We start from the raw sequence: 15169 nt of genomic DNA, 5'->3' as shown, positions 1-15169 counted from the left end.
AGATGGATAGATATATAGATAGATAGATAGATAGATAGATAGATAGATAGATAGATAGATAGATAGATAGATAGATAGATAGATAGATAGATAGATAGATAGATAGATAGATAGATAGATAGATAGATAGATAGATAGATAGATAGATAGATAGATAGATAGATAGATAGATAGATAGATAGATAGATAGATAGATAGATAGATAGATAGATAGATAGATAGATAGATAGATAGATAGATAGATAGATAGATAGATAGATAGATAGATAGATAGATAACCGAGTTGTAGATCTAACCAGGCTTAGGGGCTAATGATTACATTTTACAATTAATGATTACAATTACAATGCTCAATTACACTTTATTAGTAATTGCAATTAAACATTCAATGAGTTACTTTATGTAAGCATTACCCTAGAGCAAAGTAACACAATGATTGGAACTAATAATTGTTGTTTTTTTTTTTTTGTAAGTTGCGTAAATGTTGTTAGTTTGTAATTTAATTTCAATTTACTATTTATAATATTCTGCAAATGAAACATAATTTTATACATTTAAATAATAATCGCACACACACACCACATATAAACACTATATTCTGAATAATGTTTAAACACTTCAGTTGAACAAACATTTAATAAAACTTTTTTTTCTAAATTTATAACACGAGAAACAAAGACTTTAATTGTTAAATAAAAGTAAAAATATGTAAAATATTTAGAGACAAAATAGTATAAAAATTTTCTTTTTAATGTGTTTGTATTTCATTAGTTTGTATTTATGTAAAAAAAGCTTTAATACAATGTATTTATTAAATAAACTCACTGGTCAAATAAAAACTTAAATTATCCTTCTGTTAAATTTTAGAAATTGTTGTTTGAGGTTTTGAGAAGTAGAAAACAATTTCCTTAACAATATGTTTGCAGCAATAGTTCTAGTTTATCAGTCATATTCCTATAATAAAAGAGAGAAAAAATAAATTAGTTTTATTGCCTTTAATTAGTTGTTATTTCATAAATAGATTTACTTTGTATATAAAAAATTTTGGTTTAACTTTAATTTTTTTGTTTATTGATTTTCTATTTACCTTTCCCTACTAACCTTAACCTTATTTATTATAGATTTTCATTAATTCTTAAATTAATGTTTACCCACGTACCTATTACTTATTTCTATAACTATAACACACCAACAAAACAATCCGCCACATGCCATTGTCTGTAATTTAGTCACTTTTATAACTTATTTATAAACATACATACACACAATCCATCATAATGCTTAATAATTTCATATTGTTATTGCAAATTAAATTAAATTGAAAATAACGTGATTTAAAACAATTTTCTATTAACATGTACGAACGAATGAACAAATCGAAATAATATCTATTTCAAACACGTAAATATTACATGTAAGTTAAAGTCAATGTTAGTTATTGATTAAATGTCACAACTTTAATGGAAGGATTTTAACAAAGAATTGTATTTTTTTGGGGGAGAAAAAAAAACAGTTTCACTTCTACTTTCTTTATGAGATGATGCGTTTGTTAAGGATTCTACAAATATTTGAAATCCACATTACTTTTAATTTGTTATATATTTTGGAAATTCAGCTGGCTGAACTAGGGCGGGTTTCTTACTACTCAGTTATACTAGGTTTAACTTGTTGTAAGATTAAACTGGAAACAAATTTATGCGGAATTTTAGCGATGATTGTGTTTTTCAGTTGTGGATCTAGGTTTTTTTATTATTATAACACTACAACAATACGACTTCGATTGTGAATTGGACAATTGTTTTAAGTAAAAAGTAATATTCTGATTTGTTTTATTATACCCTTCACCTTCGTGAGAAGGGTATATATAAGTTTGTCATTCCATTTGTAATTTCTATAATATAATTTTCCGACCCTATAAAATATATATATATTCTGGATCCTTATAGATAGCGTCTGTCCGTCTGTCTGTTGAAATCAGTTTTTAGAGGTCCCCAGATATCGGCGAGATCCGAATCTTCAATAATTCAGTTAGACATGCTTTCGAGAAGATCGCTATTTAAAATCAGAAAAATCGGTCTATAAATAACTGAGATATGAGCAAAAATCCGAGACAACCCCTGAAAATTTCATCAAAAAAGCCACATTTTTTCATGCTTTGTTAAAAAAGCAACAACAACACAGTGAATTGGATAAAGATGTTCATATACGTGGTAATACAGCTCTTATTTGTTTGAGGGTGGTAATACAGTTTGACGGTGGTAATACAGTACAACGGTTAATATTTCTTTCTGCTACAGTTTATATTTGTTTGTGTGTACGTTATATGTGACATGTGTGCAGAGATACAAAATAAATAAAAACTGTTTTTTAAAACATACTTGGTGAAGGGTATAAAAGATTCGGCACAGCCGAAAAGTTGGCAATACTAACAAAATTAACACTTATGAAAGTGTTTTTAATTATAAAATCTTAAATTTTAGTCTATTTTAATTAGCTGAAGTAAGTTTAAAACTATTTTTATAAAAAAACTACTTAAAATAATAGAAAACATCACAAACGTCATTTCTAATGAAGTCTATTAAAGAAACAAGTTTTTTTTTTGCTCTAACTTTCTGTGATAAGAACGAACTCTTATCTAAATTTTAAGGCTTAAAAGTAAATTAATTTGATTAAAAACTTACCTAATTTGTTTTCAAAAATATCTACATATGTATAACTATATAGTTAAGTTTTAAGACCTTTAAAGTTTGACAACTTGTATAGTATTTGTTAGTAGATAACTCCTTATTTAATGCAGCAGTTTGCTTATTTATCATACATATTTACTCTAACAGCCATTTTGTTGTATTTAAATATTTCATATATTGTAGCATATTTATTTTTTTTCTTTTTCTCTGCTTGAATACTATTTGCTGTCTATCCAATTATAATTGTCATTATTTGCTGCAAACTCGCAAATCACCTGGGAAATTGTACCTTTATATTAAATGGAAAGAAAAAGAACGGAAAAAAAACATAGAAAAAAATTTAGGATTAATATGTGTGTTTAATTGGTAATTTATACAACTTACTTGGCTTAGTTATTATAGCAATTACAAATATTTGTATGTAGTATACATATGTACATATGTATGTATGTATTTGTAAGGAGAGTGTAGGTGGGTGTAAATGATTTTATACCAGATAAATTAGACTTCTTGCTACCAGTATTTTATGATGAGAGAGATTTCTTCTTCCTCTTCTCTATCGTAAGGATGCCTTTTCATTTTTCACTTGTGGTAAATGTAATGTGTGTGTGTATTTGTGTATATTGTTAACAAAAAAACATTCATTGCAAAACATTTCTACTAGTAGTAGGGATTATTAACACAATTGTCACTTCTTTATATGGATTATTTTACACAAAATTCTTCTTCACTTTAATTAAAAGGCACAAAAACTAAACAAACGTCACTTATGTACAAACACACATATACATGAATTAAAAACATATAAGTCAGTTTATATTGTGGTTTTTACATATGTATATAAAATATATATTTTTATTGTGTGTACTATTTAAGATACTATTATTTATTTAATGCGAACAAATTAAAAGCTTAAAACCTTTTGAGAAATCTTATCTTGTATTAGACCGAAATACATTTACATACATTTATTTGAGGTTTTATAGTTTAATTTTATTTTTTTGAAATAATATCCTTGCTTTAACAACTAATGCTTAGTTTTAAATCTAATTGGAAATTATTGAGGTTAAACACGTTTGTTTATGTAGTTTAGCTTTTGATTAAGAAAAGTTAGGTTAGGTTAGGTTTAAATAAGATGATTTTTTAGAAGAAAACTTATAGAACTTAGGGCGGGTTTCTTACTACTTAGTTAAACTAGGCTTAACTTGTTGTTAAATTAAAATCTGAAATTTTGGCGGACTTTAACCGATGATTGTGTTTTTACACTCAGAGCGGGTTTCTTACTACGCAGTTAAACTAGCCTAAACTAGCTGTTAGATTAAACTCTGAACAAATTTAGGTGGACTTTAACCGATGATTGTGTTTTTCAGTTATGGATCTAGGATCAGTTAACTTAGTTAGTATTGCCAACTTTTCAGTCAAAAACATAAACAATGAACAGCAGCTGTCTTTTGCAAATATCACTTTTGGAAAATGTAAAATTTTAGAAAAAATTTAAATTAACATTTAAAACAATAATAATATCGATAAAAATAATTAGATTATTACTATTTACTTAAAATATTAAGTTTTTCTTCATTTCTGAATTCATTATTTTATTGTTTCTGTTGAGCTTATAACTTTAGTTTAATTGACCAATTACACTTAGTTAAACTAAGGGCGGGTTAATTATTTATCAGTTAAACTAGGCTTAACTTGCTGTTAGATTAAACTCGGAACAAATTTAGGCGGACTTTAACCGATAACTGTGTTTTTCAGTTTTAGATTTAAGCTCAGTTAACTTTGTTAGTAATGCCAAGTTTTCACTCAAAGACATAAACAATGAACAGCTGTTTTTTGCAAACAATACTTTTGTAACTTTACTGATTACTGAAAAACATCAATCATATATTAAGCTAGGTTTAACCAAAGAATAAAGAATATCTTTATCAGAAAAACCCGCCCTTAATTAGTTTTCCAGATATAAAACAAAATAATAAATTATATCAAGAAGTTGTTCCTGTAAGCATTCGCAGACTGTAATTGTTGTAATTAGTAGTTGAGAAGAAGATGGAATGTTATATTATGGGCTTTATAACGTTATGAGTTAAAGTGTCTATGGTCTTTATGACACTTTCAAAAGTGTCACGTAAAGATTTAGAACTGGCTCATGGTTTCAACATTCTATCTATGAAATGGTTTTGAAACTTCTTCTTTTGTCTAATAAAGATCTTTGATCAAATTTGTAGCCTTCACAAGAACTTATAAGGAAGCTTTAAAGAACATATATACTTTCTCCAGAACAGTTCTAGATTTACACTTTCTTGAGTATAGTTCTGGAAGCAGTTTTTTGTTAAATATTTTAAAAGATAAAAACCAATTTTAAGAAAGAATTGAAAACATAATAAACTTTTCAGAGAAACGCTCCGGAATTCTTTCCATTTTCGGCGATTTTTGTTTGAAATTTCGAGAAAAATATGATATTTGAAATCATTTGTGCAAAACTATATGTCTTAGCAAGTTACCAAGAGAGTAGTCTTTAGAGTTACTATGAATTCCAACAATGGTACAAAGAACAAGTTTAAGAAGTTATGTCAACATCGCTAGAATTCCAACAATGATGCAGTGAACAAGTTTAAGAAGTTGCGTCAACATCGCTAGAATCCCAACAATGATCCAGTGAACAAGCTTAAGAAGTTATGTCAACATCGCTAGATCCTTGTCTGCTGCTTCACAAGAATATGAAGAGGTTCTGATTTCACTTAATTTAGAACAAATTGTTTTTAATAAATTCTAATAGTTTTTCATTTAAAATGAAAAATTTCTTTTCAATCCTATTTTGCTTAGGAGTTATTTTATGCCTGAAAAATTAAACTATTCCTAACATACTTGCCTAGAACTCTACTATTAACCGCTATTTTGATTTTGTGTTAGTTGAAGCCAAGGTTGTTAGTGTTGTTGTTGTTGCTCTTGCTAAGCCAATAGAGTTGTGGCAGCAGCTCGTTTTCAACCATGTTTTTTTTTCTACAGCTCTTTATAAGTAAGCGCATAACTTATTAAACATTTAGCTCTTTTCAATTTCAGCCTTTATTAACATTTTAAACGCTGCAGGCAACATTATGTCCTTTAAGTTGATTTTCTTAATTGTGCTGTAATTGTATGAAAATGAGCATTAAAGAAAAAAACAAAAAAAGAAAATAAAATTCACGAAACACAACCCCAAAAAAAATGAGCGAATCACCATTGATGAGAGTAAACATATTAAATGAGTGTAGGAATGAAACCTGCTCGTAGGACCATTTAATTTTAAACCAAAAATATTGTACTTTAGAAAGTTTTATATGATTTAAATCAAATAAAAAGTATTACTTTTATTTTCTATAGGAAATTGAAATCTTGTACTACTGCCATCAGGCCTTTTAAAGTATTACATGTTATAGTTTGCTGGCGATATAACATGTAATTTATTTTGCTGCTTAGCGACCCATAATTTTGTTTTATTGCTTGCATTTTTTTCATAAAAAGTTTTTTTTTGTTTCTTTTTTATAAAAGAAAAAGTAAGTCAGTTAGTTTTGGTTTTACACACACACACAGTTAATTAAGTTTCCTTAAAACTTATGAAATCTAGGAAATATGTTCATATTTTGTTTTGTAGGTTTGTCCCACATTTTTTCGATTTTTCTCTTTTTGTATTTCTTTAGTGCGTTTTATGCGATAGAAAATGTATGTAATAAAAAGTTAATTGTTACTTTGTTAATTTTTTAGTTTATTTTGTTATGTTTGTGAAGTTATGTATTAATTAAGGTTGAAAAATGTTAGTTTTCTTGCGTTTGCGTTTTTCTACAGCTTTTATTTATATATTCATCATTAAACTCATTTTAATTTATTAAAATTGATAAATACGCATTTAATAAAGAATATAAAATGTCAAAATCAGCTGACATGTTCGTGCGCCGCTTGTGACACTTATGAAAGTAGAAAATAGATCTACTTTAAGCATTCTACGCGTTAAGGCATTCTACATTCTTCTACATTGATTCTTATTTTTTGACAGATGCATAGAATGCGAGAAAGAATAGAACGCGTGTTGTGGACTGCCAGCTTAAACAAAAGTCATGTGTTGAATTAATAAACAATGAAACACAAAAACAACAAAATATTCGGCTGTGCCGAATCTTATATACCCTTCACCAAGTATGTTTTAAAAAACAGTTTTTATTTATTTTGTATCTCTGCACACATGTCACACATAACATACACACAAACAAATATAAACTGTAGCAGAAAGTATTATTAACCGTTGTACTGTAATACCACCGTCAAACTGTATTACCAACCTCAAACAAATATGAGCTGTATTACCAACATATTACTGCTTTATCTCCTTGTTGTTGTTATACCCTTCACCTTCGTGAGAACAGAACAGCATCCAAACATACAAAAAAAAAAATACACATCTGAATAAAACCAAATACATCTCCACACGCACATGTCCTCCTTATCCAATTCACAGTGTTGTTGTTGCCTTTTTAACAAAGCATGAAAAAAATGTGGCTTTTTATGAAATTTTCAAAAGTTGTCTCGGATTTTTGCTCATATCTCCGTTATTTATAGACCGATTTTGCTGATTTTAAATAGCGATCTTCTTCTCGCCGATATTAAATAGCGATCTTCTTCTCGCCGATATCTGGGGACCTCTAAAAACTGATTTCAACTGACAGACGGACATGGCTTAATCGACTCTGCTATCTATAAGGATCCAGAATATATATACTTTATAGGGTCGGAAAATTATATTATAGAAATTACAAACGGAATGACAAACTTATATATACCCTTCTCACGAAGGTGAAGGGTATAATAATAAAATGGCTAAAAATCCGCAAACGCACTCCATTCAAATTACATTTTATCTTGCAACCAAAAAACGCAACCACATCCGCAGCTTTATATTTCTACTGTAAGGAATGCTTAATTTTTGTTTAACAATTTCTTAAATATAAACTAAATGAACATCAACAGCAGAATCATTTTAAGTCTAAAAAATTTTAATTAATATTTAAAGTCCCATATTTCTCTGAATACTGAGTTTATATCTACTTTTTGCTTCCACTATTTTTATCTAGAATTTTTAATATATGTAATAGCAGTTTTGATTTATTCTTATTTATTTAACTTTATCATGTAGATAGAATTCTTATTTGGATTTTTTTAACAAACAACTTTACTTATTTATATCACATTTAATTCTTTCTTTCATTTAATTAAAAAAAATGCAAAACAAATTACTACTATTATAATAGTATACAAATTCAGAGAATTGACAGTTTTAGCTTTAAAACTTAAGAAAATTAATTTATGTTATTTTTTTTTTCTCGAATAAAAATTGCGTCAATTGTTTTGTTCGCTAAACAATTATCAACGCCAATTAAGGTTTTGATGAATATTCTAAAGAGGGTAGAGAATAAATTTCCAACTATCAACGTAACTTAAGTTAAAGTTACTTAAGTTCAATAATTGCACTAAAGATACGTTCACATCTAACAAATATTTAACAAAAACTACGAGACACTTGTTATTGTTATCACTTGATAATTTGTTTATTATTTGTTTCGAAATTTGTTTACAAATATAGAAACGTAAATTTAAAAATTAATAAATATAATTATAATATAATAGATGTGAACATACACTAATCATTTCAATCAAATAAATGTTTGTTTACAAAATTCTACAACTACCCTTGTATGTAAAAATATTTGACATTCTTGTGACTTGTCATATACAAAATCTTAGGCATCATTTAGCAAATATTTAAATTGTATATATTTAATTGAAAACTAAAAAGTTTTATTAATAAAAATTTAAAGAAAAATATTTCTTAAATCTAAATTCAAAAGAATGAAATCTTCAAATAAAGAAAATATTTCCTTAAAGCTTATTTTATATTAGTATTATTTCTGTTCACTCGAATCCGAGTAAATTTCTAGTTTAAAACAAGTTTTCATAAAAGAAAATTTTTTTAAAATTCTAAAATTTCTATATGAAACGTCAAAGATTTGATGATTATATAGAATTAGTAAAATGAAGTTTTTAATGAAAACTTTTAATCATTTGGAGTCGCAGTATGTAGATGTTTCTTTAAAAACTTTAGCTATAATCTCAAGAGCTCCCTCCTTAGCATTTTAAAAATGTTCAACAAAAAGTATTAATATCAAAACTATTTCAAAATGTAAATTTAATTTCAATCTTAATTCAAAATCAATGTTTTAATTTTACACTTAATTCTACACCACTTTAGTCGATTAGTCATGTCCGTCGATTTCGACATGTCCTTCCGTCTGTTCGTACATGTAAACCTTGTAATCAAATTACAGGTTGAAATTTTGAAGATAATTCAATGAAATTTGAAACATGATCAATGAAATTCGAAACATCTATGGTACCGTCGACGAAGCCTATTGAAAATGGTTAACATCGTTGCATTATTTCACCTAGCCCCAAACAACTGGGCCTCATAAATATGTTTAATATACTGGTATGTCAACAAAAAAGCTGCATAACTAAGTTCTATACTAGCCTTGATGGCCCTAATAAACTCTATAATTATAGGGCCTCATTTCACCCTAACCCCTGTAAAAAGATCTCTTCAAAATATGACTTAAATGTTCACAGTTTTATTCAACAATAAATGGCTTAAGTATATCTGATCTTAAATGTTTTATTATAAAAACTAATTCACATTTTACTTTTTGTAACAAGTGTAGGGTATCGCTCGACTATAATATCTTACTTGTTTTGTGTTTTCACTTTTGTATTTAATGTCAATATAGTACTAAACTTTAGATTTTGAATATTGCATTTAATATATAGAAACTAAATTTTAAACTTAAATAAGAAATTTTATACAATAATTTTAAATTTAAAAGTAACGAATTTAAAAATTCAATTTTAATATTAGTTCAATTCACAAGCGATGTCGTATCGTTGTAGTGTTGTAAATCATAAAAAAAATTTTTTTGTTAATTAATTTTTTTGAAACAAAAACAAATCCATAATAAAAAATTACAACATACTACTGTACAACACCGATTGTAAATTAAACAATTATTGTTTTCAAAAATATATTGAATTTTGTATAAAATTCTTAAATAAAATTCGTACTTAAATTTGAATTTTGTACTAAATTTTGGAATTTTGCTTTAACTATGTAAATTCATTGAATAAAATTTCAATTCAATTCTAAAATTTCTTTCAATTTGTGAAAAATTTTGAGTAGTATTTTTGTTTTAAATTTAAAAGTTAATAAAAATAATAATGGCGGCATAGTTTTTTTTTAGAGCACACAATAGCGCTAAATTTATAAGAATAAAAATCTAAAGCAAAAGAAATAAAATTACTATTTTGCAATAAAAAAATAAATAAATGAAATGGCAAAAACACAAAATAAAACCAAAAAAATCTAAAATTCAGTCATAAACATTCCCAGACAAGGAAAATGTGCATATACTATTTTTGTTGTTTAAACATTTTCGATGCGCATTAAAATAAAGATTGAAATAAGAATTTTTAAGAAAATTACACTTAACTCCGTATTGAAAAAATATAACAAAATGATTTACTTCTTTTACACAGCTGACATTGAAGTGCCAATTGTAGGTCACTGGGGAAAAATTGTCCGGCTCACAGCAAAAAAAAAGACAAAAAATCATATCAATATGGATGGTATGTCGTCGTTGTTGTCAGTGTGTTTGTTTGAATGTGTGTTTTAAATAAAAAATTTTAGGTTTTTTATCTATTGGATGGGTTGGACAGTGGCTAACTTATCATTTCATGGATTCAATAATAAATAATACCATTTATATCGTCTGTTTTTTTGGTTAATATTATGATGATGTTAACTGTATATTATTGTACACTGTACAACAATTTATACAACATTTAACAAAACACAAACAAAATCATTTATTTACGTTTAACTTGGGTAAATTATTCATTTTATTATCAAAAAAAATTATATGTTATTTTGTGTATTTTAGAGCTTTTTTTTTTGTTTTTGTTGCTGCGTTTGTTTTTGTATCTTTTTAGATATAAAACACACATACATATGTAAGGACGTACAAACATACATACAATTTGGTAGATACTATATACAATTTGAACATACATCTGAATATTTTAATAGCATTCCTCACATCTTGTATTTCTTTTGTTGTTGTTTTTTTTTTTTTTTTTTTTTTTGTTATTTATGACAATAGTATATATATTTTGTATATATGTATGAATATATTTCTATATATAAATAGAATATTTTGTATACCTTCTTTTAATAAGTAAATGGATGTTTATTCATTTCATTTATGTTCCACATACATTCCACACTTTTTTTTAAACGGCCATAAAGCGAACAAAATAATAAAAAAGGAGTAAAAAGTTGTAAAAAAAACAAGAACTCAACTGTTTATGGTTTTACGTTGTTGTTATTGTTATTATTGTATTATATCTAACTTCACATACACAAACATACGCGTGTTTACATTTATTTCTTTTCACTTTTTTTAATCTCTTTTTTTTTTGTTTTTAACCGTTCACTGTTATTTTCTAACTATTTTTTATTTTGTTTTTTTTTTATTTTCTCGCTTTTTTTGCATTTCCCACAGAAATAATAACAACTACACTGCTCTATACACTCATGTGTAACTTCTTTTCCGCTACACTGGCATTTTCGTTTTCTTTTGCAATTGTTTTTTTTTATTATTATTTCTCTAATATAATTTTTTTTAATATTATTATTCTTGTTGTATTAACTTGTGTGTCTGTCGGATTTTTCTCGTTTGAGTAGAGGTGCAAAACAGTAGAGAGTCGGTCGCATGCAAGCAATTTACTAGAAATTTTTTGTGAAACGAAAATTTATAAATAAAATGTAGCACAAAACAAGAATGAAAAAGAAGAAAAAAACTGAAAGACACCAAATCAAATTACGTAATAATTGACTGACTGTGTGTGGTGTTTATAGGAGGCGCAGCAGCAGCAGGCAGGCAGGCATGTGTGTAAAGTAGTACTTACTTTTTTTCTTTTTGGTTTTTTTTTGCAAAAGAAAATAAAGCATTTTCGGTATTAATTTTCTTTGCCATTATTACAGAAAAAGAGCAGAAATGAAAATTGCTTTTTAGTTATGTTAAAATAAACAAATCAAAAACAATAGAAACATGCAACAATTTTTTAACATTGAATAATTTATTTTTTTCGTATAATTTTTTCGTTTACCTCACGTTGAAGAATAGCAACGTTGCTGGGACTTTTTCTATAAATGATTCTTTTCTCAACAGGGTGTTTCAATGAAATTCCATTACTTTTGTTCATTCTTTTCGTAACAAACGAAAGTATATATAAATGTAAACAACGACATATTTAAGTTAAAAATTTATAATTTTAAAAACCTTTTTTTATAATTATGTGGTAAAACGTTAAAAAGGGCTTTTCATTTAATGTTTGTTGTTGCTGTTTTTAAATGCCTGCAATTAATCGAACTTTTGTAAATAAATAGCGGTTATTTGGCAAATTGTCATTGAAGGCAAAGAGTTGCCACTATTTTGGAATATACAAAAAGCACTATAAAAAGCACTTTTTACGAACTTCGTTTAAAATAAACAAATTTGACTGATTCTTCGCAGTACGTTATAAAGTAGTTTGATTTAATTGCTATATATACACGGTTATTAGATCTTACAACGTTGGCAGTAAAATGTGTTAAAACAGTGTAAACTTACACATTTTGTCTACCAATATTGTCAGTAATGCCTTTTCTGACAACGTTGCAAAAAAATTTATTGAAAAATTTTATTTGCTAAAACATCTTAAACTACGCTTGCAATTATAGAGTAATCCAACAAATTCTACATATATATACATATATATGTATCTTTTTAATTGACTCCAGCATAACATATTTTAGCGGCTTACATTTTCAACCGAGATGAAAAATTTAAGCGTTTTTGTACATAAATTTATTAGAAATTATTGAATCACCCTGTTTATAAAAATCCTTCTATTTATCTATTATTGTTGCCAACTTGTATTACTTAAACAGAGCTGCCAGTGTTTACAATAAAGGTAAAGGTAATTATAGTGGTTTCTCGGTTTAAAGAACAGGCAGTACCTTAAATTGCGAATAAATGAGCGAATTTAGTACTTGATATAACAACTTTCAAAACTATTTTTTTTATAAAATGTGTTAAAAATAATACAAAACAATCATTAAACTTCACTATTAAAATTACGATTTTAAATCCAATTTCTTGGGCACATTTTAACGAAAAAAGTTTCTATATTTTGCAAACAGCAAAAAATGTGTATGTCATAATCTTTATGAAACAATTAAAAGGATATCAAGAAAAGACTTCTTATCATCCATTCCCAAATTTTTATCATCATAGAAAAATTTTTATTCATTACAACAATCGTTAAACAGGAAAATCTGTGTATATATTAAAAACGAATATAGCAAATGACCAAAAAAGTTCTTAAACTAATTTTTCCTGTAAAATTATATAAATTCGTATGAATATGAATTTAATTTTAAAAACAATTCAACCTTTTATGGAAGTATGTATATTTTACATTAATAATAACTTTTACGTTATTAACTTACAATTTACAGGGTATGTACAATTAAGAGTTTTATAATAACTTTCTGTTCCCATTATTAAATTATCGAAAAATGTTTAAGCAATTTATGATAGAAATGCATTAAGATTTAAAACAAATAACACAATTTGATGCATAACTCTTTTATTTTAATATACACAAATTTCGTCACAAACAATGACTTTTAAAACTTTTAATGTCTATTTTAGCTACCATTTATGGTTATTGAGTATTAATGTCAAACCATAAACAATAATTTTTGTTCATGCATTTACAACACCGACGCGATGTATAACATTTTTCTTCTAATAGTTTGTTGTACCTTTCCCCTTTTTAACAAAAGTGAGAAAATTGCCGCTTATAAATTGTACATTTGAAAAAAATTATACATAAATTAATAATTTCTCATGTTACTATTAAAGCGGCATTATGAGCCTTATAAATAATCAATCGAATTAAATTGAGTTAATAAAACTTTAATTTACAGGTGTGACAAAAAATTTAATTATTACCTTGTTTGATCTGACCATATTTGGCAAACAGTTACAATTTTTGCACACTCACCACAAACAACATAAGAACAATAGCTTTTAACATGTTTTGGCAAATGATCTTACCAAATATGGTTTTAAAAAATTAACTAATATATTGGTTACTCGTACTTTGATAATTGAAGTTAATTGTATGATCATGTTCTTTTCGATATAATTTTTTATAATTAAGATTTTAAATATAAATTGATGTTTTAAAATTACCTTTGAAGTTATTAAATTTGTAAATTAAACTCAAATTTGGTGAACGTTAACCAAAAACGGCCGATTTACAAAAACTAATACGTTTATCGATTTATTCATCTCAAAATTGTACCTTGTTACGTCATATGAGTTAGTTGGCTGGAGCGTTTAGAAGAGAATATCCTTATGGGTTATCTATCTATCTATCTATCTATCTATCTATCTATCTATCTATCTATCTATCTATCTATCTATCTATCTATCTATCTATCTATCTATCTATCTATCTATCTATCTATCTATCTATCTATCTATCTATCTATCTATCTATCTATCTATCTATCTATCTATCTATCTATCTATCTATCTATCTATCTATCTATCTATTTATCTATTTATCTATTTATCTATTTATCTATTTATCTATTTATCTATTTATCTATTTATCTATTTATCTATTTATTTATTTATCTATTTATCTATTTATTTATTTATTTATTTATTTATCTATTTATCTATGTATCTATCTATCTATCTATCTATCTATCTATCTATCTATCTATCTATCTATCTATCTATCTATCTATCTATCTATCTATCTATCTATCTATCTATCTATCTATCTATCTATCTATCTATCTATCTATCTATCTATCTATCTATCTATCTATTTATCTATCTATCTATCTATCTATCTATCTATCTATCTATCTATCTATCTATCTATCTATCTATCTATCTATTTATCTATCTGTCTATCTGTCTATCTATCTATCTATCTATCTATCTATCTATCTATCTATCTATCTATCTATCTATCTATCTATCTATCTATCTAGTCATGTCCGACTATTATTAGAATTATGATAAAGAACCTAAACCCAGACTACATCTTTTTTTACTTTCAGAAACCAAATCAGCAAAAGCAATTTCATATTTTTAACAGTCTACAGTCGTCGATTCATATACTATTTACAGCTTTCAACGTAGTTGAATGAATTCTCACGAAGGTAAAGGATATAAAAATAAAGTCTCCTGAGTTTAAAAATAAAACTATTTAAAATTAGTTTTATAACGAGAGAAATAAATAAAATAGTATTCAGAGGCATTGGCTAAGGAGTG

General features: G+C 26.3%; 1 protein-coding gene across 7 annotated transcripts in view; it reads right to left on the bottom strand.

The window, feature by feature from the left end:
- LOC111680369 (calcium/calmodulin-dependent protein kinase type II alpha chain) overlaps positions 1-12080 on the bottom strand; it is a 28369-nt gene extending 16289 nt beyond the window's left edge. The window contains exons 1-3 of one of the 7 annotated variants that reach the window (XM_023441999.2): positions 10987-11633; positions 2682-2976; positions 826-954 (exon numbers count right to left, since the gene is read on the bottom strand). The gene's annotated coding sequence lies outside the window, so the exon portion shown is untranslated. The other 6 variants (XM_023442001.2, XR_006940102.1, XR_006940103.1 and 3 more) reach the window with 6 other exon arrangements.
- Positions 12081-15169: the final 3089 nt, after the last annotated feature.

This window comes from Lucilia cuprina, chromosome 3 (assembly GCF_022045245.1).
Source record: "Lucilia cuprina isolate Lc7/37 chromosome 3, ASM2204524v1, whole genome shotgun sequence".
Lineage (NCBI taxonomy): Eukaryota > Metazoa > Arthropoda > Insecta > Diptera > Calliphoridae > Lucilia > Lucilia cuprina.
This window is presented reverse-complemented; position numbering and strand designations above follow the sequence as displayed.